Here is a 23,722-nt window from a genome sequence, read left to right as displayed (position 1 = left end):
CAGGACAGGAATCAATTATGCAAACTGCATTTCCACACTGGCTCGCTGGGGAGGTGGGGTCCTAAGGCGCTGGCTGGTGGGGCGGCACAGATGCCATTGGGTGCGACGACGTAGCATCATCATCATTCGTGCGTCTCGTCGACCCGCTTCAGTGATACCTAACCTACCCAGGGGGTCAGGTCAAGAGAGAGAGAGAGAGAGAGAGAGAGAGAGAGAGAGAGAGAGAGAGAGAGAGAGAGAGAGAGAGAGAGAGAGTTAGTGAGTGAGAGAGCGGGAGTATCTCTGAGCCAAAGAGATTACTACTGATCCACCTCGCGTGACTGGAGGCTCCTCCATAAATCTCTCTCTCTCTCTGACCCTTCGCCCAGCTCTTTGACCGTAAGTCCACTTCAGTGGCGACAGACCTCTCCCAGACGGAGGGCAAGAGGAGCGTCCTCCTGTGTCACGCCACACACCAGCCGCCTGCCATTCATTCTTCCTCAGCTCTGGATATGGCGCAGTCGTCAGGACGCGTGGCAGAGAGATCCATCAATCGCAATGAGGATTTCGCTTTTTGCTTTATGGTGGACATTCGGCCTGCGACCGAAGAGGATCTCTTGGTGAGGTCGTATCGCCCAGCGCCCCGTGTGCTGGAATTGCAGTGCTCAGGGCAAGAAGCCCTTGCTGTTCAGCCATCTCTCTCTTTCCCGCAGATGGATTTATAAGCCGTGTGGGCTGGACGGCTTCTCTGGGATAGGTCTGTCCTAGCATGAATGTTGCTCGCATATATATATATATATATATATATATATATATATATATATATTTTCCAAACTATTCGCCATTTCCCGCATTAGCGAGGTAGCGTTAAGAACAGAGGACTGGGCCTTTGTCGGAATATCCTCACCTGGCCCCCTCTGTTCCTTCTTTTGGAAAATTAAAAAAAAAAACGAGAGGGGAGGATTTCCAGCCCCCCGCTCCCTCCCCTTTTAGTCGCCTTCTACGACACGCAGGGAATACGTGGGAAGTATTCTTAATCCCCTATCCCCTATCCCCTATATATATATATATATATATATATATATATATATATATATATATATATATATATGCTATTTTATGTGTGGTGGGGTGGCGGCGAGCATGGATGAAGGCAGGAAGTATGAATATGTATATGTGTATATATGTCTATGTATGTATATGTATGTATACGTTGAAATGTATATGTATGTATTTGTGCGCGTGTGGGCGTTTATATATGTACATGTGTATGTGGGTGGGTTGGGCCATTCTTTTGTGTTTCCTTGCGCTACCTCGGTAACGCGAAAGACGGCGATTAAGTATAATGAAATAAATAATATATATATATATATATATATATATATATATATATATATATATATATATATATATATATATATATATATATATATATATATATATATTCCTATGATTCCACGTGGAAAATGAAACATGATAAGTTCCCAAGTGCACTTTCGTATAATAATCACATCATCAGGGGAGATACAAGAAAGAAATATAACAGTCAATTGATATACAACGAAGAGACGTAGCTAGGACGCCATTTGGTAAACAAGTGATTGTCCAAGACAGACAACGAGAGTATCATAAACTTATTATGTGGACAAGAAGGTGAATTGTTTACAAATTTTATCAACAATGAAATTATCAAATTTGTATAGACCTTCACTAATATATATTGAAAAGAAAAGGAAACTTGATAAATTCAAAACGAGAAATGGCCTGATCCTTCATAATATTCAAATTACCATAGATAAGACTTCGGGCAGAGTTAATAAGAAGATACACCTAATTTATCATATGAGTCATGGACGTTGTTGAAGAAGTCTTTAAACTGTGTTGTTAAACGCTGTAAATCGACTGGTCTTGCTCACGAAAGAAACGAGCATATGTTAGAAAACGGCAGGTATGCAATTTTGTAATCGCCGCTATCACTATTATAATTTCCACCCAGGGGCTTCTTTCATGGGATCTCCCGCAGCTGTGAGAGGTAGTGGTCAGGCTCCCACCGACCCTGCAGCTCCATTCGTCGACAAGATGAGAGGCGTGTCCAAGATGCCTTTTTTTTGGCTTGCGGTATTTCTGCTTGCATACATACATACGTATGTGTCTCTATACATATACATGTATACATTCGTATGTAATGCATATGTGCGTGAATTTTGGGATGTCTGGTGCACTTATTTGAATTTGTCCCTTTGGCTCCCGTATCCATCTTTAGCTTAAGAACATCCTTCTCCCATTTTCGTTACTGGTCACCTCGAAATATTGTGTACTACCACATATCGTTTTCATTTTCATTCCTTTCCTTTACTTTCGTTTTCTTTTTCATTCCTAAGTGTGCCTTAAGAATTCGCGATAGAATTCTGGGCACTACCAAAATGCTTTATCTAAACGTCTCTCGCGATCTTGCCTCACTCAACGCCGCCCTGTTTGAAGAAATAAATGCCCATTAACATTGTCGTGTGGGAATTCTTGAGAAAGAAGGAAAGGAAGGTGTGATATCGACTCCGTTTATTTGACGAGGAAAAAGATTGCTGACACGGTGCCAAAAGAAATTCTGAGACCGGAATTAACTTTGTCGAAGCAGTGGCTTTACTGTGATTTAAGCTTAGGTGAAATAAAAGGAGCGATATGAACCCAGCCGTGAGGTTTCTTCCTTCTTTCGAGCAACTTTTGTCGGTGAAGTGTTCATGGGTTTACTACTGCGTACATGACCACTGAAAGTACTTTATTTTTTTTTCTCCCCTTGTGAAATTTGGCTTAGGAGAGACAAGATACGACAGAAACGTGGACGTTCGGAAAATGATTCCATGGTTCTCGTTTCTTTAGGGACTTCCCAGTCATTACACTCAGTAGTTTTTTTTTTTTTTTCAAATGATGTATTGCATTATCTTACATAGGCGAGGAGCTGCGGTATTTGGTGGCCGGAATGAGCCTTTTGGGTGCAAGGGGACAGAACTTCTTCCGTCATGAACATAAGTGTTCTTAGCACGTCTCTATGGCATTCTGACGTAGTCCTTCGGTCGCAAAGTGAATTCTGGCATTCTTACCTCACTGACTTGAAGATTAAGGGAAGTTCTTGTTCAAAGAGAAGACATATTGGCATCGTTTATCATTTGAGCCATTTGGACTTTGATCATCAGAATCTTAAAGGATTTTGCCAAAACCTTCTTCAGCGGAACCAATCATCTGCGAAGACCGGGTGGGTGTTCACAGGAGACTAATAGCGAACCAATAGATCTGTGAACGTCTTTGAGAAATCCTCACCTGTCAATAACTTCAGAAGGTGTGAGGCACCATTTTGTACCATCTGGTATTTCATATGAATCTTTTTGAGGTTTTTTGTAAAGGTTTCTGTGCAACCATCAGCTTCCACGGACCATATGGGAGTTAAGGCCCGTAACTGGAGCCTCCAACATGAAAAAGGAAAAAAAAATGTTTAATCTGACATCCATTACAGTTATTTCACATTGCTATCAGCCTTCCATGTTCTTTGCTCTGGCGAGACTCTTAGGCTGTCGGTACCACAGCAATTTCTTCTCTGATTTTTGCCATTTCTTTGTCATGATCATGTCTTTTGCTGGGCGTCCGTCTTGATGAAACTGGACCATCATGCAAGTTACACAGACCCGTTAGGTGATCAGCTACGGAAGGTCGGACAGAAATGTCTGAAATGTAGATAGAAAATGGCCGCAATTGATGCTCAGTCGAACTTCGGGGTTTACTGTTGTGAGTTGAGTTGAACATGGGTTTGCAGGGCAACTGCAGACGATACAGCCTGTAAGTGCATCATTTCGCTTTGTGTGGAAGGTAAAGGTTTCTTTCATGCCGAGGTCAGTAAATGATTATGTATGAGAGACCAGCTCGCTGTCATCTGATCCACGTCTATTGACTTAAATTTCCTCAACTACCAAAACTTAAGTTGTAGGAATTTTGTGGCTATGCCTTGCTAAGAGGTAATGCATTCCTCTATACACTAGACTGAATACTTCCCTATGACAAAATAAGATTTACAGAAGTTCGAATTTCCAGTACCTCAAGGCCATGTCATTGTGACACATGTCTTAAGCCATTCTTTTTTGTTTACATTGCCTCGGTAACCAGCGAGCGATTATCATTCATATGTTATCATGACACAGTGACCTTTATATTATTTTACCTATCACATAGACCTTGGACTTTACCGATGAATTTATCCATTGTTTGGAAACATCACTCAAGAGCTGCTGCAAATAGACCTTTAACCATGAGCTTCATGAGGTAAGGTAATTCATAGCCTTGGTGCTTTGTGTATAATAACTTTTGCAAGACTTTGTACCATTTTGTTAAATGAGATGTTACTGGCCTATGAGGCTGATTTTTTTCCCCTCCTTCTACCTTTAGGTAAGATGACGTCAGATGTGTAACCCATTAGAGTACAAGTGCCTGTTCGTGGAGGTCGCAACACAACACACGAGTAAGGTAAAGCTTAATAGATCTTTTTTTAGTTATCATTTACGTGTAGTGTGAGATGCTATTTCTCTCTCTCTCTCTCTCTCTCTCTCTCTCTCTCTCTCTCTCTCTCTCTCTCTCTCTCTCTCTCTCTCTCTCTCTCCCCATCAAGCTGTGCAGTTCAGTCAGTTAAATTGTTCGTCGTTGCCTTTTGAGGGCTGGTCCAATAAAGGGATAGATTCCACCAGCTTGGATGTATGTGTAGATACGTATAGCAATACCTTCGCTTTGGGTAAGTCTTCTTGTCTGCTAAAGCATCTTTTTTTTTTTTTCCTGGAGGAAGCACGTTTTTTTTAAATTCGTGTGGAGCAGGGGAGGTAAGCATGTTGCTTTCTGTACACTACATGATCATTTCTAAGATACGTTTTCTTCTTCTTCTTCTTCTTCTTCTTCTTCTTCTTCTTCTTCTTCTTCTTCGTTTTCATTGTGTGCTACTGTTCTGTGTCTTTATCATGGGGAACATGCGTTGTCCATCTTTAAAAACTAAGGTTCTCCATCATCTGAATCTGTGGACAAGAGTTGTCCCAACTTTGGGACGCCGAAGACAAGCTCCTCTGCGTTCGAAAGGTGGCGACGGTGTCGGAGGAGGAGGAGGAGGAGGAGGGGGTATAGCGTAGATTTGCATAACATATACAACATTAAAATGTAAAAAATACAAAAAAGCCCGAGATTTTATGAGCTTATTCAGGGATGTAATCCTCCAGGAAGAAGGAGAGTAAAACATAAAACTTTAATATCGCTGTAGAGTTTCCCTCGTTGACAGTGTAGTAAACGTATGGGTGGCACAGGTGCATTTACGAGGGTCTACCATAAAAGATCCCGCGATGTAAACAACGATATTCAGGAAGGGAAGATTCACATGTACCCGGATCTCCTCAGTCGTCCTCCTCATCATGAAGAAGACACCTTGGTTTTATTCTTTCCTCCAAAGCTTCAGGGATTTCATATATATATATATATATATATATATATATATATATATATATATATATATATATATATATATATATATATATATATATATATATATATATATATATATGTCTATATTTATATGTACGCTGGGTAAAATAAGTACCGGTGCGTAATGGGTCCGATGCCTTCTGTAAGGATTCGACCAGCTCCTGATGCTGGTGAGGGAGGGTGGTTGGCATGCCTGCCTGGCTGTTGGTCGGTCCGTCAGGTTTGAACCACACACCCAACGTTGCCAAACCTGATCTAAGGTTCACTGTCTCATTACTCGACTCGTGGAACACGCCACACATACACCCACACACACACTGTGGCACTTCAGCTAACACAGTCGGCCACCTAATGTCCTCGTTCGTGCCAGTCGCGATGGACAGACACCTCACAGGCAACACGCAGAGCTGTTGAAGCCCTCCATAATGAGGTGCTACGGCGTTTGCAATATCGCCTCCGGCGGCTTGGTGTTCCCGGACACACAGCAAGGCCGGTGGATGGCGCGACGTGGCTGGCCCGAAACAAGTGCTACATGGGACAGTCTCAGTGCGTATATAACATTTTACATTATTCATACAAACATACAACGTTCCCTCGATTTTTGACAGGTTATGTCGCTAGTAGATAATATAGTGCCCTTCTGATATCAGGGTTGAATGCCCTGATCGAAGCCACCTTAGTTACGCATACGCTACACACACACACACACACACACTCGCACACCAGTCCAGCAGGGCAGCTAGGAAGACCAGAGGGTCCGTGCAGCGCGTGGAACCAATTACCTGCCAGTAAGGAGAGGAAGTAGAACGTGAAGTGTCCTGTGAGTTACATGCGAACTGGACAGCAAGCGAGAGAGCGCAAATGTTGGGAAGCTTAGGACGGCTTAGGAGTGGTTGGTAGTTTACCTCGGCCTGCCGATGGCTTGGGCGCAGTGTGGCGCAGTGCTATACACAGCGCCATCATCCTGGTCTGTGTGTCATTTTCTAAATTAGCAGCTGGGCCCTGAGTGTTGTTGTCTTTTTCTTCTAAGTCTTGTTAACAAGGTGGCATTGGAGCAGAGAGCTCCACCCGGGCCGCCAGAAGGCAAAGGGCACCGTGTCGTCCCACATATGTGACACATCCCCACCAACAAACAAATTAAATACAAACAAACAACCACGGCGCCTGCAGCGCTAACTTACCTCGCCTCGCTCGCTCTGTGTGTGTGTGTGTGTGTGTGTGTGTTCCTTATTCACCTTCCCTGCGTTTTCGTTTTCTTGTGTGTACAATTTTCTTCCCCTCTTTCTTTCCCTCGTCCCATCGATCGTTTCTTCTTCTTCTTCAAAATCCCGTGGGACATTCCCCCGCCCACTGGTGTTAATGGGGCATATTATCTGCCAGCACAACATACCCGTGCGCCATTGTGGTTCCAGCCATATTGCAGCAATAAAAGGGGGCTTTGAAGGGCGTCGGGACGCCTCGACTTAGAAGTGGAGAGAGAGAGAGAGAGAGAGAGAGAGAGAGAGAGAGAGAGAGAGAGAGAGAGAGAGAGAGAGAGAGAGAACACCAGTATTGTTACAGTTAGATGGTAATTTCAGGGACCGAACAGGCGTCCTTCTTTTTATGTGGAGGGGACGAGGAGATTTGGGTAGGCCATACTGAAGATGGAACGATGAAGTGAAAAGATTTTGAATGATCCTAAAAGGCGGACATGGGATAGAGTGAACTGGAACGATGTGGTATACAGGGGGCGACATGATGTCAGTTAAATGACTGCGGCCGTTCTTGATCTTCTTCTTCTTCTTCTTCTTCTTCTTCTTCTTCTTCTTCTTCTTCTGTTCCTGGCGCTTCCTCGCCGACGCGGGAAACGGCAAACAACTATGGAATGAAAAATCGGTGTGTTGATACTAACAGGTTTTCCAGCGTCGTGGCCACAATTGTGAAGTCAGCAGATACGACTGGGGTAGGCATCTGTACCTGGTCACCATCATGTGTGAGCGAGGTTAGGAAGCACAAGTACAGCTGGCTGAACGTAATGGCAAAACGTATGCCTTTTAGACTTCATGTTACACGAGATTTTTGAATAGAAGTTGTTGAACCATAAATTCCTGGCTCGTTATCCGCCCCTGTGGCTCTCAGAGTATGCTTAGATTCTGCTCAGGGAGAGTGGCTTTGTGTATTTCAAGATGACTCGACCAGTTGGGGGTGCTAGAGGCGTAAACACTGTAATGATATGTCAGTAAGAAGAAATATCTGTCGTAATCTTTATGTAGTAATTTCCTTTACGATCTGCAAAGGCAAGGTTTTCCCTGATGATTCCCGAATATGTGTTTGTTTAGAATTCTGTATTGTGAATCGTATTACAATACTTGATGTTACCGGACTCTGCCTGGTCGCTTTTACACCGCGAGTGAAAAGTCACTTTTTTTTTTTTTGCGAGGCTGTATCATCTTGGGCTGACTAAATAGAGCACAGGTCACTCTGGTCAAAGGAACCCACTTTAAAATAGTTCATCCTGTCCCTATTACTGACTGTAGCTCAACTTTGGACTGCTGCAGTAGCCCTGGGAAAAGGGATCTTGGGATAATTACATAAAACATGACATCACTGAACATGAATTTAGTAGGATGTAAGTCTGGTTGATATGTAAGGCTTTGATAGCACGAGGATACAGTTCTAAATGTCTCGGAGTTTTGAGTCGATAGTCATATGCACTGGTAGTACAGACCCTCAGCGTATAGTCTTTGATGGTATAACAAGGCGATGAGCCAAGACACTTGGCCCTGGGGCTAGGCCTTGGATAAACAGTTTAATGTAGTCGTACACAGAGAAGATAATGTTGATATTCCGGTATTTGGCAGTTGACGTGAATGAATTCTTTCTTTGTACCTGGTTAGGTAAGGAGTAACAAAGCAGTAGAATTAAGGTGTTAACCAGCGAGTTATAGAAAGTACAATACAGTCAGATATATTTGTTATAGTATGAGCGTCCTTTACTAACCGAATATTGGTTCAGGTTTAGAAGAATGAGAGGATGGAGACTGGCGATCAAAACGTGAATTGATTTAGATTTTGAATAATGTGAGACCTCATTCTGTTTTCTTAACACTGACTCAATACATACTGACTGTGAAGCAAGTGCCTAGTGTGGGCTGAGGACGTGGGTGGTGCTTGGGTTTCGAGGGAGGAGGTAGAGACTGGAAATGATCGCAAGTGGAGACCCGAGGAAGGTGTATGTGTGTGTGTGTGTGTGTGCGTTTCGTCAAAGGAAATCAATGGAACGGACCTGGCGAAGGATGAAATTGGGCGGTGGGCCCATGCTGGTATCCACGCTACTGGATGCAATAGAGGAGAAAAGGAGATAATCTAAGAGCACGGGAGATTTGGTTGATCTTTCTCGCCAATCTCACACACGAGATATTTATCTCACCTCGCGATAAACCCTGGAGGAGACGCCCCAAGGGGAAACTTGAGAACATTTCAGTGACTGAAAAAAAAAGAAAAATGAGGAAGTGAGAGTGGAGGAGATGTTAGAGGGAAATGTAATCGTGTATAACTTCGCTGAGGAAAGAACTCGAAGCTTAGCTCGTAGAGCCAAGGTAGTTTGCCTGAAGTGAGGAAAGCCAATGTAATCTGCCTAAAGTGAACGGAAAGCTAATGTAATCTGCCTGAAGTGAACGGAAAGCTAATGTAATCTGCCTAAAGTGAACGGAAAGGCAGTGTAATCTGCCTGAAGTGAGGAAAGCCAGTGTAATCTGCCTAAAGTGAACGGAAAGCCAGTGTAATCTGCCTGAAATGAACGGAAAGCTAATGTAATCTGCCTAAAGTGAACGGAAAGCCAATGTAATCTGCCTGAAATGAAAGGAAACTACCAGTGTCTGAAGACTTCTTGAGCGCAACGGAATAAAACGGCGAGAATATAAAGAAAATGAAGTTGAATTTAAAGTACTTCCAGAGCCGAGGATCTGTGAGCTGTATAGCCCATGAGAACTGTGAGGTGCAGTCCATAAAAGAATACCTGGACTGAGTATGGGCCGAGCGCCACGCCCAGAGATTCGACCCCATGTGGGTCCGACGCCATGTGGGCATGTGCCCACTCATGGTCAGTAACGCTGACCAGTAAAGCCACGGGGCGGAGGCTCAAGGTTTATTTCCTCAATTATCGGTGCGGGAAAGGTCGGTGTAATGGAACTATATAATAAAAATAATGATGATAATTATGGTAATGAAGCGTTTATTGAATTCAGGTAGCCACTCGTCTGAAAATACACAGTATAAGTGAGTGGAAATACAAACTATTGCTGGTTGTCAAAATAATTCGATTCTGACTACATGTTAGTCGGTGGTATAATGGTCTTCAATAACCATTACTCGAAGTATTTATCCTTCAAACTATCTTCATACCAGAGGGGAGTTTATCAGAGAGAGAGAGAGAGAGAGAAAGAGAGAGAGAGAGAGAGAGAGAGAGAGAGAGAGAGAGAGAGAGAGAGAGAGAGAGAGAGAGAGAGACAGACAGACAGAGAGGGGTGTGAAAACGATGCCAGTAAATGTATAAATTTGGGGATAATTATGGAGCATCTGTACGTGCGTTTCTCGCAATCATCTTACTCTTGATTTTCCACCCTAAGGAGCCTTGGAATCCTCTGCAGACACGGGAGCCATACTCACTCATTACTCAGCTTCGAGGATGTGAGATTGTGCTCACGATTGTGTGGGGTTTGAGTGAGTGTTGCTTCGTGCTCAGGTATTAGTTACCTTCATAGGTAGGATTACACATCTCTTTTCTGGGTGGAGGTAGAAGCCATCGTGTTTGATGTTTACATCTGTGAAGGTGTTGAATGAATGAAACATTCCGTCTGAGAAGTATTGATTTCCTAAGCTGTTTAGTGTAAGGTGTGTCAATACTTTTCTAATCTAGATGTGCTGGTGTATACAGCTGTTGTTTACGAGGGTTAGAGTTCAACAGGTGTCTTGTATCACTCGCTTCTCCAGTTACGTACACCTCGCCTTTATCTAAGAGATGATAGCGAACTGTTAAGTAAATAATAGGTTGTATATTTGGCTAGGGGTTTCAGTGCACCTAAATTCTGTATTTTGGCCTAGGAGTTTCTGTGCTTGCAAATCATGTCTGTTCGTCTACATGCTTCTACAGTACTTGGCGTTGTAGCTAGAAATTCTTTTCACGCTCATATTCGTATATGGAGCATTGTGAACTGCCCTTAAGGCTGTGTTCTTTGTACAAGGGCACAACATTATCCGTGAAATGGAAGGAAGGCATACTTGATAAGGGGGCCCAGTTCTTCATGGCCCTGCGTCTCCTTACGTGTGACAAGAGGATAAATGGGAAAGTTCCACGCCTCCGAAGTGGAGAAGAAATCGAGGTGGAAAAGAAAAATCAAAGAGAAAGGGTAAAGAACGAGGGCTTGTGTGTGTGTGTGTGAGTGGGGGGGGGGGGGGGGGGAAGCCTGGTGATTTGTGGAGAGTTTTTTCTTGTCCTGCGTTTGTGTGTCCAGGTCTCGCTTGCCCCATGAGAGAGAGAGAGAGAGAGAGAGAGAGAGAGAGAGAGAGAGAGAGAGAGAGAGAGAGAGAGAGAGAGAGAGAGAGAGAGAGAGAGAGCACCTCATTGTCCTCGAACCTGAGGATGATTTCTCGATCTGGAAATGAACAGTTTTCTGGAAGGGTCCGACCATTGCGCCTTCGCTTCATTAAGTCACGGAGACGACCCTCACACCTCAGGTTCACTCAGCTATATAAGACCTGGACAGTTTTAGATAATCTTTCTTTTCTCTAACTTAAAGAAGTTCTGGATTTGATTCAATACATAAGGACTTGCTAACTCGTCTCTTCATGGGGAAAATAATCCCCTACCTTCCTTCGTAGGCTCTGCTGGTCAGCGAACCTTATAAAACTTTCCGTAACTTTAATACACGGAGCCACAGCGGACTGTCGCAGGAAAGAGAGAAAAAAAGAAAACGAGAAGAAAAAGAAAACAGAAGAAAAAATCGACTTCCGCTGGAGGGGGCAGGGGGAAAGAAAACGAGAAGAGAAAGAAAATAGAAGAAAACAATCTCAGGGGCTAAGTTAGTTAGGTTTTCTGATATACCTCAGTCACTCGTCTTTTTCTCCCTCTGGCCATTATTCTTGTGGGTCGCGTTCCTTCCAACGACCATCCACCTTCTTCTAACATTGTTAAAAAGCTTCGCCAGATAAAGTAAGTGACCAAATTAGCAGAAGAAGCAATTTAAAAAGAAATGAAGTTACGTCTCCAAACATGATTTCCGATTTTCCTCTGACACACACACACACACATAAAATCCTAGTCGAAATTACGAATAATGGATAAACCATGTTGACAATCAGACTTTTCGATGGGTAACGAAAGAGAATATGTCGATACCAGAGAATTTTAAACAGGACTTCAAGAATCATAGATTTATTCCTCCAGATGCAAAATACTGGAAATGGATCTGCATGCTTAGAAGAGAATGGACATATTTCCACTCCAGAATTCATCTGTCAGATTAGAAAGACGAACACGTCAGTGAATTGATGTTAGGAAATAGAAGTAGAATTCCAGAGAAGAGAGAGAGAGAGAGCTTGCTGTCGTGACAGTGCGTCAGAAGAGTTAGTAAGACAAAATGATGATATGTGTATGACGACCAGACTTTGCCAAAAGGGCGAGGCTAGCGCAAAACGCTCACCTCCTATTTATCTATCTCTCTACTTATCTATATATCTGTCTTACCCATCTCTCTCTCTCTCTCTCTCTCTCTCTCTCTCTCTCTCTCTCTCTCTCTCTCTCTCTCTCTCTCTCTCTCTCTCTCTCTCTCTCTACACCCTAGCCTAAGCCAGATACCTAATCTGTCGACCAGCCCCAAGGTGAAGATGAAGAGTCAGGTTGACTGTGGACCGACTGTCGGTGCGAGGACTCGAACCTATGCACTCAACCCATGGCGGCCTGTGGATTCGTCGCTAACAGCAACGCTAACCGCTACACCACTGAAATAAAGGCTAAAAACTAAGTGGATGAGAAGTGGGGAGGGGAAAAGTACGCTATATAGGTATAGGTAGGGTGATGACAGCGTATAATGTCCGTATACTTCAACCTCAAAGTCTGTTCCGCGCACCTTGGGTCTGTTCTGCTGAACTTGGGTCTGTTTCACTCACCTTGGGTCTGTTCCGCTGAACTTGGGTCTGTTCGCTCACCTTGGGTCTGTTCCGCTGAACTTGAGTCTGTTCCGCTCACCTTGGGTCTGTTCCGCTGAACTTCGGTCTGTTTCACTCACCTTGGGTCTGTTCCGCTCAACTTGAGTCTGTTCCGCTCAGCTCACCTCCGAGACAGCTGGACGGTAGCGGGACAATAGAAATAAAGACGTCAACGCCAGGGGGAAGATTTTCATAAAGAACCATCGTAAAAGCGTCGCAGCTTCGGTGGAAATGGATGTTGTCGAGATCGCAGAATGGAGAGGAAAGATGGTGTATCGCCACGGGCTCTGGTGCCTGCGCCTGGCTCCCGGGATGTGGAGGTTCCTCCGCAGGTTATAGTGGACGACACACACACACACACACACACACACACACACACACACACACACACACGTCTCGATTATCACACACACACACACACACACACACACACACACACACACGTCTCGATTATCACACACACACACACACACACACACACACACACACACACACACACACACACACACACACACACACACACACACACTCACACACACACACACGTCTCGATTATCACACACACACACACACACACGTCTCGATTATCACACACACACACACACACACACACACACACACACACACACACACACACACAAACACACACACACACACACGTCTCGATTTTCGCACACACACACACACGTCTCGATTTTCGCAGACTTTCATAATCAAGGGAAGAGATGTGGCGGGGGCGTTCAGTTAGGTCCATTAACATGTGTTGATGATTGATGGCTTTTACAACAGACTCTCGACCCACAAGACATACCACAACAGTTATAACAACGTGTCAGGGACCATCTCGGTTACCAGCATTGGATAAGGGTGTGAGGGACGCACACCCCAAATGCATCAATGGTCGTGGTTCCATAATCCCTTTTTCCAACCCTCAGCCAACCTCATCATCCAACCCACTCGACGACTGGATGACGCGGTTTCATCCTCTTTCATCCAAGGCAGTTTGCACCACCGGTCAGTGGAGAGGTACACATGATCACTACGTCATTAAGGAAATTACGTGCGTAATAGATAATGGACTTTATAGAGAATTTGCATTCTGAATATTCTGGGAAGAATATTCGATTAGGTGATGAATTCATTTTCTTGTTTTTTACGTATATATATATATATATATATATATATATATATATATATATATATATATATATATATATATATATATATATATATATATGTATAGATAGATAGATAGATAGATAGATAGATATATCGTCTCTGTGTTAGTCCTACATCCTTACCAAGAAGCAACCACCCTTTCCACCATGTTCCCTCGACTGGGACCTGTTCCCAGTTATCTTACCCCCTATATTTATCTTCCTTATTTATTGCCACTATTTCTCTCAGCCACCTTAACACTTTTACCCCCGTCCCAGGGCCATAATCTCCTCAGTCATTTCCTCCAGCCCCACATCTTCCTCACACACACTATTTTTTTTTCTTTTTTTAAGAAAATCACGTCAGCAGTTTGTTTTACCTGGGAAGCATATATATATATTTTTTTTCCTGTCGTAATTACGCGATTTTACGTAATGGTACGATAAATAGAACTTCCCCCAAGTGGCTGAGGTGAATGGTGACGTCTCTCTATAGAGAACTTCCACATTAACACGTTGATGAATGTTCGTGATCTGAAGTCTTAGAAATACGCCGGAGGTTAGATGGTGGCTGGTGTTAAAGAGGCGAAAACGGAGCGGAAATACGCCTTTGCTCCATTACGTTACACTATCCATGTTAGTAACATTACATGGAAGTACGTGTATTTAGATGTATTTGTTTATACAATGATTTTGAAGACCTTTTTTTTTTCGATTGTCTTTGTGTCTCGAAGGATAGAAAAGAGTGTGATAGCTCTCACGCTGAATGCAGATGTGGTGGTGATGGTGAGAGAATTGATGGTGACGTTAGGGGAGATGATGGTGGTGATGGTGAGAGAAATGATGGTGATGATAGGGTTGATGGTAGTGATGGTGAGAGAAATGATGGTGACAGTGGTGATGGTGGTGACAAAAGTGATGGTTAGAGAAGTGATGGTGACAGTGATGATGGTGGTGACAAAAGTGATGGTGAGAGAAGTGATGGTGACAGTGGTGATGATGGTGACAAAAGTGATGGTGAGAGAAGTGATGGTGACAGTGGTGATGGTGGTGACAAAAGTGATGGTTAGAGAAGTGATGGTGACAGTGATGATGGTGGTGACAAAAGTGATGGTGAGAGAAGTGATGGTGACAGTGGTGATGATGGTGACAAAAGTGATGGTGAGAGAAGTGATGGTGACAGTGGTGATGGTGGTGACAAAAGTGATGGTTAGAGAAGTGATGGTGACAGTGGTGATGGGGGTGACAAAAGTGATGGTGAGAGAAGTGATGGTGACAGTGATGATGGTGGTGACAAAAGTGATGGTGAGAGAAGTGATGGTGACAGTGGTGATGATGGAGACAAAAGCGATAATGATTGGTAATAGTGACAGAAATGATGGAGGTGGGTGGTTAGGGTGATAGTATTGATGATGGCGATGGTGATAGTGACCGAGATGATGGCGGTGGTGATGGTGACGGAAGTGATGGTGAGGGTGGTGATGATGGGGACTGGTGGACAGCACCCTGCACTGCTGGTACACCGTAGACTCGAGGAAGCAGAGGAGGAAGAGGAAGAGGAGGAGGAAGAGGAAGAGGAGGAGGAGGAGGAGGAAGAGGAGGAGGAAGAGGAAGAGGAGGAGGAGAAGAAGGAGGAGGAAGAGGAGGAGGAAGAGGAAGAGGAAGAGGAGGAGGAGAAGAAGGAGGAGGAAGAGGAGGAGGAGGAGGAAGAGGAAGAGGAGGAGGAGAAGAAGGAGGAGGAAGAGGAGGAGGAGGAGGAAAGCCGTTTATATATGGATTTTCCCGAGATTAAGTCCGGAGGAAAAACGAGTTAACCGGACAAGAAGTTCATAAAAAGAAAACGGCAGGTAGGAAGTGGAGGGTTCTAAAGAAGTGGTGTTGGGAGGTGGGACGGGGCTGGATGATGCGAGATTGGGTCTCCTCAATAGGAGGAGGAGGAGGACGAGGAGGAGGAGACGAGGCTCATGAAGCACTTGGTGGCTAGTTAAAAGAGACCCGGTAGACTAAAGAGAACCTAATATAGAAAACGAGTGTGTGTGGGTGAGGGGGTAGCAAGCGAGACTCGTGGAGGTGATTCGTTGGGTTTTGATGGGGCCTGGATGTCTCGTTGCTTATCCGCCAGGCTCGCTGTTTATTGCATCAATATACACTTAAGATTAGAGAACAAACCCTTGTTTAACACACACACACACACACACCACACACACACACACACACACACACAGACAGCACGGATCTGCTCGGCGTTGGGCCCGCGTGCGTTCGAATCATGGGTACGGCAGTCTGTCCACACACAATGCAGGTGTTCATCCTCCCCTCGGGTGTAGTCGATAAAATGGTACCTGGCTTACAGTGGGTTATATATATGTATACACACACACACACACACACACACACACACACACATATATATATATATATATATATATATATATATATATATATATATATATATATATATATATATATATATATATATATATATATATATATATTGGTGAAGACATGGTACATATGTACAAAGTTAAGACGGGGGGGGACCGAATTAAAAGTCTCTCCCACTCAGACACAAAATATAATCACTCGCTCACAACAACAACACAACAAACAAACAACTACTCACGGTATGAATATTCATTCAGTACGGACAGCCTATCAGAGATCCTCTCACTAGGGGAAAAAAGGAAAATCTTGCGTTACACGTTAACTTACGTAACGTAACGTTGTAGGACAGTGTTATGACACAGTTCTTTGGGATTTTCCTCTCGTGTTTTTCTCCCCCGCATCGTGCGCGCCATGTCGTACACGTGAGGCGCGGATGTACATGGGTGATGATCTTCCGGTGTGTGTGTGGGATATTGCCTCGGTATGGGTGGAGGGGCACAGGACCGAGGGATTGGTTAGGTATTGTGTCCTGCTGTGAAGAAGCCACCCCCATTCAGCCATATTGGTCCACGGTATTCATTCAGAACCTTCATATATATATATATATATATATATATATATATATATATATATATATATATATATATATATATCTTCCTTGGTGACCACCCCAGGCGCGTGGCGTCCGATATTAATGCTGGTCGACTCTCTCTCTCTCTCTCTCTCTCTCTCTCTCTCTCTCTCTCTCTCTCTCTCTCTCTCTCTCTCTCTCTCAGCAAGTGAGGTAGGTCTGGGAGGATGCTGTTGACGCTGTGGTGGTGATCCTGTGGTGGTAATGCTGTGGTGGTGATCCTGTGGTGGTGACGCTGTGGTGGTGACGCTGTGGTGGTGGTGGTGGTGACGCTGTGGTGGTGGTGGTGACGCTGTGGTGGTGGTGGTGACGCTGTGGTGGTGGTGGTGGTGGTGACGCTTGTGGTGGTGGTGGTGACGCTGTGGTGGTGGTGGTGGTGACGCTGTGGTGGTGGTGGTGACGCTGTGGTGGTGGTGGTGACGCTGTGGTGGTGGTGGTGGTGGACGCTGTGGTGGTGGTGGTGACGCTGTGGTGGTGGTGGTGACGCTGTGGTGGTGGTAGTGGTGGTGACGCTGTGGTGGTGGTGGTGACGCTGTGGTGGTGGTGGTGACGCTGTGGTGGTGGTGGTGGTGGACGCTGTGGTGGTGGTGGTGCGCTGTGGTGGTGGTGGTGACGCTGTGGTGGTGGTAGTGGTGGTGACGCTGTGGTGGTGGTGGTGACGCTGTGGTGGTGGTGGTGGTGACGCTGTGGTGGTGGTGGTGACGCTGTGGTGGTGGTGGTGACGCTGTGGTGGTGGTGGTGGTGACGCTGTGGTGGTGGTGGTGACGCTGTGGTGGTGGTGGTGACGCTGTGGTGGTGGTAGTGGTGGTGACGCTGTGGTGGTGGTGGTGACGCTGTGGTGGTGGTGGTGACGCTGGTGGTGGTGGTGGTGGTGACGCTGTGGTGGTGGTGGTGACGCTGTGGTGGTGGTGGTGGTGACGCTGTGGTGGTGGTGGTGACGCTGTGGTGGTGGTGGTGACGCTGTGGTGGTGGTAGTGGTGGTGACGCTGTGGTGGTGGTGGTGACGCTGTGGTGGTGGTGGTGGTGACGCTGTGGTGGTGGTGGTGACGCTGTGGTGGTGGTGGTGACGCTGTGGTGGTGGTGGTGGTGACGCTGTGGTGGTGGTGGTGACGCTGTGGTGGTGTGTGGTGGTGACGCTGTGGTGGTGGTGGTGGTGACGCTGTGGTGGTGGTGGTGGTGACGCTGTGGTGGTGGTGGTGGTGGTGACGGTGCTGTGGAGATGGTGGTGGTGGTGGTGGTGGTGGTGGTGGTGACGCTGTGGTGGTGGTGGTGGTGGTGGTTGGTGAGTGTGGTGGTGGTGGTGTGGTGGTGGTGGTGGTGGTGGTGACGCTGTGGTGGTGGTGGTGGTGGTGGTGGTGGTGACGCTGTGGTGGTGGTGGTGGTGGTGGTGGTGGTGACGCTGTGGTGGTGGTGGTGGTGGTGGTGGTGGTGGTGACGCTGTGGTGGTGGTGGTGGGTGGTGGTGGTGGTGGTGACGCTGTGGTGGTGGTGGTGGTGGTGGTGGTGGTGGTGGTGACGCTGTGGTGGTGGTGGTGGTGGTGGTGGTGGTGGTGACGCTGTGGTGGTGGTGGTGGTGGTGGTGGTGACGCTGTGGTGGTGGTGGTGGTGGTGGTGGTGGTGGTGACGCTGTGGTGGTGGTGGTGACGCTGTGGTGGTGGTGGTGGTGGTGGTGGTGGTGGTGACGCTGTGGTGGTGGTGGTGGTGGTGGTGGTGACGCTGTGGTGGTGGTGGTGGTGGTGGTGGTGGTGGTGACGCTGTGGTGGTGGTGGTGGTGGTGGTGGTGGTGGTGGTGACGCTGTGGTGGTGGTGGTGGTGGTGGTGGTGGTGGTGACGCTGTGGTGGTGGTGGTGGTGGTGGTGACGCTGTGGTGGTGGTGGTGGTGGTGGTGGTGGTGGTGGTGGTGGTGGTGGTGGTGGTGACGCTGTGGTAGTGGTGGTGGTGGTGATGCTGTGGAGGTGGTGGTGGTGGTTACATGTTATCTCTGTGGTAGCTGGTTTAGTGACGTCTGTGCTGATGGCGCTCACGGACATCTAACCCTGATCTCTTGGTGTCCACACGCACACATTCATACGAAAACGTACACACACGGAAATATGTCGATGGACAGACAAATGTATACAGACCACCGGTCGGTTTCGGACCCTGGGCAGGGCCTTCCGTGTGGCAGAGGTCGCCGGACACCCTGCCCAGGGTTCGAATCTGACCCGTGTTGTATGTACATGGAAATATATATACACGCATACTCAGACGCTTGCACACGAACGTTACCCCGACCCACCTATACCCTTTTTCCACACACACACACACACACACACACACACGGGCCTCCATGAATGGACTAGTTACCGTTATTGACCGTACGTCACCTCAGGCATGCTTGGGTTCGAATCCAGGGATTGGAAGTCGGTCTACACCAAGCCCAGGGTGTTCATCCTCCCCTCAGGCCCTGTGCATAGATGGGCTCCCGGCTTAGGGTGTGTGTGTGTGTGTGTGTGTTTGTGTGTGTGTGTGTGTGTGTGTGTGTGTGTGTGTGTGTGTGTGTGTGTGTGTGTGTGTGTGTGTACTTAGTATTTAGGAGAAAACACATGGTATATTTACACAAGGTTAAGAGACGGGGCAACACGAATGTAAAACTCTTTCCCCGTAAGACACACACACACACACACACACACACACACACACACACACACACACACACACACACACACACAAAATGATGGGATGAAGACGTTTCTACTATCCAAGCGAATGTCTCGCCTGCCAAATAATTCTCTACCCACGAAGCTCATCTACGTAGCACTAAAGGCATTTTTTTTTTCACTCTTGTCGGAGTTCATCTCTCCTTTTTCTTCCTCCTCTCTCCCCGTCTCTCCCTAAATCCTTAGCTATAGCGGCAGGGCATCACTCCCTTTCAGAACGGGTAACTGATCGAGGGGTTCCCTTCCTCCCTCACCACCCTCCTCCCTCCCTGTCTCACTCCCTCTCTCCTGGGAATTGGCAGGAGGAACGAGTCCCATTGCTACCGGAAGCTGGCCTTTGTTTTGCTATTGTTTGTGGCGGGCCATTGAAACGGAATCTGCCTTCAGCATCTTTATTTCTATTTACTTTTTTTTTTTTTTTCAGGAACTGGAGGAGAGGGAAGGAGGGAGGGATCGTACGGGGATGTCACATAAACCTCGGAGCTGGTTAATAGCTAGCAGCCCATACGGCTCCGGGGGGGGCGCGCGAGTATGGCCCCTTCCGCTTTCAGCCCATATGGACTGGCGAAATCGTCATTCAGGGTCACACACACAAAAAAAAGGGGGCGGAAGGGGAGGAATAACCTTGGGCCGTAGAGCGGAGCGGATGGACAAAGTGAGGTGCGTTCACGCACAAAAGGAGGAGGAGGGGGAAAAAAAAAGAGTTTGAAGGAATCTTTAGAAAACTCTCTCTCTCTCTCTCTCTCTCTCTCTCTCTCTCTCTCTCTCTCTCTCTCTCTCTCTCTCTCTCTCTCTCTCTCCGTGTCCTACGAAACTAAGGACGCTGGATGACAGATATGTCTCGGGGTCTCTCTCTCGTGTAGTTAAGCTTCGTGTATATACGTCACCGGGGAAAAAAAAAAAAGGTTTTACTATTTTTCTTTTCCAGTTTTTATTTTCCAGAAAGTGTACGAGTGTGTTAAGAAAGGGATTTGTGAGGATCTTCATCTGATGATGACTACGATACGAAAATATAGTCGCAGTTTTCTGGCTAGAGTGATTGAAGAGGATGTGTTAGGGGCAGAAGGCGGAGTAACCACCTTTGGGTTCCCTCTGGTATATATATATATATATATATATATATATATATATATATATATATATATATATATATATATATACGTGTGTGTGTGTGTGTGTGTGTGTGTGTGTGTGTGTGTGTGTGTGTGTGTGTGTGTGTGTGTGTGTGTGGACGCTGCGCAAGTCATGATAAGAGAGATGTATTGAACTCAAGATTAAGTGTGAATATCAGGATGAAGAGAGGAGGAAAGATGAGTTGGAGTATGTGGGGGTGATGGAATCGTTAGCGTAAGGGTGAATCTAATTACAAGCTGATAAAGACAATCATTAGAGGGAGGAGGAGTAGAGAACAGGCGACAGCACAGAAGCCTGAGGGACTCCACTCATATAGCATAAGAGGGAGAAATCGCTCCATGAACGACTACATCTATGGACTGAGTGGAGAGGAAGATATGCACCAGAGGACAGACGGAAGCAGGAACAAAAGGGACGAGGGAAAGAAGTCCAGTAACCAAAGACTTATGCCAATACCTATCCAATGTCTTAGAGATATCGAGGGTCACGAATTGAAGAAAAATTATTACCAAAATCCCTATAAAAGGAGGACCAGAGAGGAGCCATAGAAATGAATATCATTAGTTGACCTGGCTTGGTGATCGGGAAGAAGGGAAATGTTTGGGGTTCTTAGTGTTTGAGAAAACGAGAGTCAAGGGGGGGGGGGGGGGGGGACCTTCGAAAACTTTGGGTATAAGAGCAGTGAGAACGATGGGGTGAGAACGATCTTCTTTTTTCAGGACTGGGCTACATCGAGGCATCCTTCTGACGAGGAAGGTAAAGATTTGGTTTGAAGACAGAGACCAAATTGGAGAGCGAAGGTCGTCGGAGCTAGTTCGGCGACACGGTACTCCTTTTGGGGACTATGGGAGGTTATGCCATCCGGACCGTACACTTCGCCCCCTTGTAACAGAAGGAGCACTTGGATGACCTGTGTGAGGGACACATGGTAGAGGGCATAGGTACATTGAGAGGGACTGGCTGAGTGGGGGAGAGGAGACTCGATACGGAACCATCCAGAGCGAGTCTTGGAGGAGACGAAGGCACCGGAAAGTTGAGGTTTCGTATCAGTTGGAGAGTTAGCAGTAGATTGATCAGGTCGGAAAAGAGGAGGAAAAAAAAGTTTGAATTAGAAACGTTGATGGAGATTCTTTTGGCTAAGGATCAGAGAGATTTTCATCTATAAAAAGAAGTAGCCCTATCACACTACCTCTTTTTTTTTATGAAAGTTTGCTCGATTGTACGAGGCACTTTTAAACCAGTTCTCTCCAGAAGTGAAAACACATCCCCTGAAACAACGCCGACTGTGTATATCTAGTCATTTTGTACAATGCGAAAGCGATTCTTCCGCATGGAACCGGACTGACAACAATTGCTTTGGTGTGTGTGTGTGTGTGTGTGTGTGTGTGTGTGTAAAAACCTATTTGTGATTAACCATTTATACAGTACTGAGAGAGTTCTACACTCGTGGGACCCTGTATATCCTGAAGCTTCTCTACAGTTATACAACGTTTTTGAACTTTTCTACACTCTGACCATTTGAATTTCAACTCTTAGTTTATCCCATTCATCTGCTACTTTGATTTTGAAAAAAGTACTTCTTCACATCTCTTCTTATAAGTTTAATGCTTATTTTCTTGTTATAACTTTTGGTTACAGTGTCTTCGGCTCTCATGAAGAAGAATTAATTTTCGACATCGTAAACCTGGTTTAGAAACTTGATGGCAGTTATCAAATCGCTCTATACTTTTCTCTCCTCCATGGTGTGCAAATGCATGTCCTTTAAAGTGTCACTGTAACTTAGCTTTCGTGTTTGGTGACCACATTCTGAAAAGTCTCTATTCCTGGAAACACCTTGACTACTGGTTACATATCATCACATGATTTCGAACACTTTACAGAACACCTGTGTCTTTCGAACACCACCTGACTCGTTTGCCTCTCCTGAGAACCGGGCTATTCCTTAGTTACTAAACCAGGGAAGTTCCTAGTAATATTCTTATGATATGGAATGAAATTCCTACCAGTAGATATACCTGGTCTGAGAGGCAAGTCATTACCTGATAGTGATGATAGTACTCAGGCCTTCTGATGGTACTCGATCTCTTACGACGTGTCATCTGTGGTCATTCGAAGAGGCGAGCATCAGCTTGATCTGTCTGTAGTGATGCTCACGTCAACCCAACTTGGTTGTTGCACTTATAAAATCCTTTAAGATTCAGAACAGATTGTCATCTTCAGAAGGAGGATAGGCAGCATTTACTCCCTCCCTTGTGCAGACAACTGTCTGGAGCGACGACTGTGGTAGTTTAAATTGATAAAGGGAATAGTACGTGATCCTAAAGACGAAGCGGGGAAAAAGAAGTGAATCATCTTAGCTTCGACAACTTCCCTATAATCACTGTGAGGAAGACATATGAAGAAGACTATCTATCAAAGAGTAAAGAAAACAGAGAAATGATTAGATGATCAGTTCATTATATCAACAGAAAACGCAGTGATATAAGATGAAATGAGCCAAATTATTTGGAGGAGACGAGTAATCTCAAACTCATCTCGGCGGGAAAGTTAATCAGATGTACCCAAGACTTGGACCGTGTTGACTCGCCGCTCGCATTCAGAAAGAAAAGCGTCGCTTTTGAGTTCGCTTTAATGCGCTGGCTATTAAAGCGAATTAAATTAGCGTTGAAGAGTGAGTTTCAGAGCGGTTTGAGGGGATGTAAGTGTAATTCTTGTAAGTAGCGGGCTTGTGCAAAGAGATTCTTGGCTTCTTTGATGTCAGGATCTTTCGTGTGTATAAGATGTCGATTTCTGTCTCATGTCTAGCGGTTTTTTTTGGGAGAGAATGTCTTGTGATTTTTTTGTGTGTGTGTTGCTTCAATTATGTTTCAGCTTCTTCTTGAAAGAGAATAATCTTATTAGGGTTTTATTGAGTTGTTTTATGCATGTTTGTAGTGTATTTTTGGTTCTTGCATAGAACATCATTTCTCCTTTATTGCCACCTGCATCTTACATTGTAACCAGCGAAGAAAAGAGTTCCTGGTACAGTCATGTTGTGAGTCTTTATCAAGCGTCG

The 23,722-nt window shown here is 45.6% G+C and overlaps 1 protein-coding gene across 2 annotated transcripts in view; it reads left to right on the top strand.

The window, feature by feature from the left end:
- Positions 1–23,722, top strand: part of 5-HT2A (5-hydroxytryptamine receptor 2A) — a 533,377-nt gene that overhangs the window by 74,971 nt on the left and 434,684 nt on the right. Inside the window, exon 3 of one of the 2 annotated variants that reach the window (XM_071660371.1) lies at positions 4,408–4,485. The exons of the other annotated variant lie outside the window; for it this stretch is intronic. The gene's annotated coding sequence lies outside the window, so the exon portion shown is untranslated. The remainder of the gene's footprint in view (positions 1–4,407; positions 4,486–23,722) is intronic. 2 annotated transcript variants of the gene reach the window in all.

Source organism: Panulirus ornatus, chromosome 1 (genome assembly GCF_036320965.1).
Source record: "Panulirus ornatus isolate Po-2019 chromosome 1, ASM3632096v1, whole genome shotgun sequence".
Taxonomy (NCBI): Eukaryota; Metazoa; Arthropoda; class Malacostraca; order Decapoda; family Palinuridae; genus Panulirus; species Panulirus ornatus.
The sequence above is the reverse complement of the archived record's forward strand: the minus strand, read 5'-3'. Positions and strand labels throughout refer to the sequence as shown.